Raw genomic sequence first — 4,226 nt, forward strand, 5'->3', positions numbered from 1 at the left:
TCCACTCTAACCACTAGGCTACCCTACCACCTCTACACTCTAACCACTAGGCTACCCTGCCACCTCTACACTCTAACCACTAGGCTACCCTACCACCTCTACACTCTAACCACTAGGCTACCCTGCCACCTCTACACTCTAACCACTAGGCTACCCTACCACCTCTACACTCTAACCACTAGGCTACCCTACCACCTCTACACTCTAACCACTAGGCTACCCTACCACCTCTACACTCTAACCACTAGGCTACCCTGCCACCTCTACACTCTAACCACTAGGCTACCATGCCGCCACTCCACTCTAACCACTAGGCTACCCTGCCACCACTCCACTCTAACCACTAGGCTACCCTGCCACCACTCCACTCTAACCACTAGGCTACCCTACCACCTCTACACTCTAACCACTAGGCTACCCTACCACCTCTACACTCTAACCACTAGGCTACCCTACCACCTCTACACTCTAACCACTAGGCTACCCTACCACCTCTACACTCTAACCACTAGGCTACCCTACCACCTCTACACTCTAACCACTAGGCTACCCTACACTCCTCTACACTCTAACCACTAGGCTACCCTACCACCTCTACACTCTAACAACTAGGCTGCCCTACCACCTCTACACTCCTAACCACTAGGCTACCCTGCCACCTCTACCTCTAACCATTAGGCTACTAACACCTCTACCTCTAACCACTAGGCTACCACCACCTCTACACTCTAACCACTAGGCTACCCTACCACTCTACACTCTAACAACTAGGCTACCCTACCACCTCTACACTCTAACCACTAGGCTACCCTGCCACCTCTACACTCTAACCACTAGGCTGGCACCTAACACCTCTACCTCTAACCACTAGGCTACCCTACCACCACCTAACCACTAGGCTACCCTACCACCTCTACACTCTAACCACTAGGCTACCCTACCACCTCTACACTCTAACCACTAGGCTACCCTACCTCCTCTACACTCTAACCACTAGGCTACCCTACCTCCTCTACACTCTAACAACCACTACCACTACACCCTACCACCTCTACACTCCTAACAACTAGGCTACCCCTACCACCTCTACACTCTAACCACTAGGCTACCCTGCCACCTCTACACTCTAACCACTAGGCTACCCCTGCCACCTCTACACTCTAACCACTAGGCTACCCTGCCACCCTCTACACTCTAACCACTAGGCTACCCTGCCACCTCTACACTCTAACCACTAGGCGACCCTACCACCTCTACACTCTAACCACTAGGCTACCCTAACACCTCTACACTCTTAACCACTAGGCTACCCTACCACCTCTACACTCTAACCACTAGGCTACCTAACACCTCTACACTCTAACCACTAGGCTACCCTGCCACCTCTACACTCTAACCACTAGGCTACCCTACCACCTCTACACTCTAACCACTAGGCTACCCTGCCACTCACACTCTAACCACTAGGCTACCCGCCCTCTACACTCTAACCACTAGGCTACCCCTACCACCTAAGACTCTCTAAATCCACTAGCTACCCTAACACCTCTTCTACACTCTAACCACTAGGCTACCCTACACCTCTACACTCTAACCACTAGGCTACCCTGCCACCTCTACACTCTAACCACTAGGCTACCCTGCCACCTCCTACACTCTAACCACTAGGCTACCCTAACACCTCTACACTCTAACCACTAGCTACCCTACCTCCTCTACACTCTAACCACTAGGCTACCCTAACACCTCTACACTCTAACAACTAGGCTACCCACCACCTCTACACTCTAACCACTAGGCTACCCTAACACCTCTACATTCTAACCACTAGGCTACCCTACCACCTCTACCTCTAACCACTAGGCTACCCCTAACACCTCTACACTCTAACCCACTAGGGCTACCCTGCCACCTCTACACTCTAACCACTAGGCTACCCTGCCACCTCTACACTAACCCTAGGCTAAATTTAACACTACACTCTAACCACTAGGCTACCCTGCCACCTCTAACACTCTAACCACTAGCTACCCTGCCACCTCTACACTTCTAACCACTAGGCTACCCTGCCGCCTCTACACTCTAACCACTAGGCTACCCTAACACTCTACACTCTAACCACTAGGCTACCCTAACACCTCTACACTCTAACCACTAGGCTACCCTAACACCTCTACACTCTAACCACTAGGCTACCCTGCCACCTCTACATCTCTAACCACTAGGCTACCCTACCTACACTCTAACCACTAGGCTACCTAACACCTCTACACTCTAACCACTAGGCTACCCTGCCACCTCTACACTCTAACCACTAGGCTACCCTACCACCTCTACATTCTAACCACTAGGCTACCCTACCTCCTCTACACTCTAACCACTAGGCTACCCTACCTCCTCTACACTCTAACCACTAGGCTACCCTACCACCTCTACACTCTAACCCACTAGGCTACCCTACCACCTCTACACTCTAACCACTAGGCTACCCTACCACCTCTACACTCTAACCACTAGGCTACCCTAACACCTCTACACTCTAACCACTAGGCTACCCTACCACCTCTACACTCTAACCACTAGGCTACCCTGCCACCTCTACACTCTAACCACTAGGCTACCCTGCCTCTACCCACTCTAACCACTAGGCTACCCTACCTCTACACTCTAACCACTAGGCTACCCTGCCACCTCTACACTCTAACCACTAGGCTACCCTACCTCCTCTACACTCTAACCACTAGGCTACCCTACCACCTCTACACTCTAACCACTAGGCTACCCTACCACCTCTACACTCTAACCACTAGGCCACCTCTACACCTAACCACTAGGCTACCCTACACCTCTACACTCTAACCACTAGGCTACCCTACCACCTCTACACTCTAACCACTAGGCTACCCTAACACCCTACACTCTAGCCACTAGGCTACCCTGCCACCTCTACACTCTAACCACTAGGCTACCCTAACACCTCTACACTCTAACCACTAGGCTACCCTGCCACCTCTACACTCTAACCACTAGGCTACCCTACCACCTCTCCACTCTAACCACTAGGCTACCCTGCCACCTCTACACTCTAACCACTAGGCTACCCTACCACCTCTACACTCTAACCACTAGGCTACCCTACCACCTCTACACTCTAACCACTAGGCTACCCTACCACCTCTACACTCTAACCACTAGGCTACCCTGCCACCTCTACACTCTAACCACTAGGCTACCCTACCACCTCTACACTCTAACCACTAGGCTACCCTAACACCTCTACACTCTAACCACTAGGCTACCCTGCCACCTCTACACTCTAACCACTAGGCCCCTGCCTCCTCACCTCTAACCACTAGGCTACCCTGCCACCTCTACACTCTAACCACTAGGCTACCCTACCACCTCTACACTCTAACCACTAGGCTACCCTGCCACCTCTACACTCTAACCACTAGGCTACCCTGCCACCTCTACACTCTAACCACTAGGCTACCCTACCACCTCTACACTCTAACCACTAGGCTACCCTACCACCTCTACACTCTAACCACTAGGCTACCCTACCACCTCTACACTCTAACCACTAGGCTACCCTAACACCTCTACACTCTAACCACTAGGCTACCCTGACTTCTAACTTGGTGTTGGGAAAAATATGTATTATTGTCATACTTGAGAAAAAGTAAAGATCTCTTCATAGAAAATGTCACTCATTATTAAAAGTTTTTAAAAAAAGAAAAAGTATCTGGTTTAAAATATACTTATTAAAGTATCAAAAGTAAATGTAATTACTAAAACATAAAGTATCAAAGGTAAAAGTCTAAATAATGAATGTGTTTCGTGAGTCCTCCAGATCAGAGGCAGCAGGGATGACCAGGAATGTTCTGTTGATATGCAGTGAATTGGACAAGTTTTCTGTCCTGCTAAAGCATTCAACATGTAACTGTGGGGTTTCAAGAATGGGATAACATCTCTCTCTCTCTCTCTCTCTCTCTCTCTCTCTCTCTCTCTCTCTCTCTCTCTCTCTGTCTCTGTCTCTCTCTCTCTGTCTCTCTCTCTCTCTCTCTCTCTCTCTCTCTCTGTCTCTCTCTGTCTCTCTCTCTCTCTCTCTCTCTCTCTCTCTTCTCTCTCTCTCTCTCTCTCGGTCTCTCTCCTCTCTCTCCCTTCTCTCTCTCTCTCTCTCTCTCTCTCTCTCTCTGTCTCTCTCTCTCTGTCTCTCTCTCTCT

The 4,226-nt window shown here is 50.2% G+C and overlaps 1 long non-coding RNA gene across 16 annotated transcripts; it reads right to left on the reverse strand.

Moving 5' to 3' along the window:
- Window positions 1-36: 36 nt before the first annotated feature.
- LOC127924200 (uncharacterized) lies at window positions 37-3,488 on the reverse strand. Of its 16 annotated transcripts, none has more exons than XR_008117127.1 (3): window positions 3,403-3,488; window positions 1,152-1,218; window positions 37-96 (listed from the first exon to the last, which is right to left on the reverse strand). It is a non-coding gene; the product is annotated as an uncharacterized LOC127924200 (long non-coding RNA). The 16 variants fall into 16 exon arrangements; XR_008117136.1 differs by lacking the exon at window positions 3,403-3,488 and adding an exon at window positions 3,344-3,396 and having other exon boundaries at window positions 1,152-1,225; XR_008117139.1 differs by lacking the exon at window positions 3,403-3,488 and adding an exon at window positions 3,176-3,235.
- Between the last annotated feature and the right edge of the window lie 738 nt (window positions 3,489-4,226).

The sequence above is a fragment of the Oncorhynchus keta genome, unplaced genomic scaffold (genome assembly GCF_023373465.1).
Source record: "Oncorhynchus keta strain PuntledgeMale-10-30-2019 unplaced genomic scaffold, Oket_V2 Un_contig_3809_pilon_pilon, whole genome shotgun sequence".
NCBI classification, from domain to species: domain Eukaryota; kingdom Metazoa; phylum Chordata; class Actinopteri; order Salmoniformes; family Salmonidae; genus Oncorhynchus; species Oncorhynchus keta.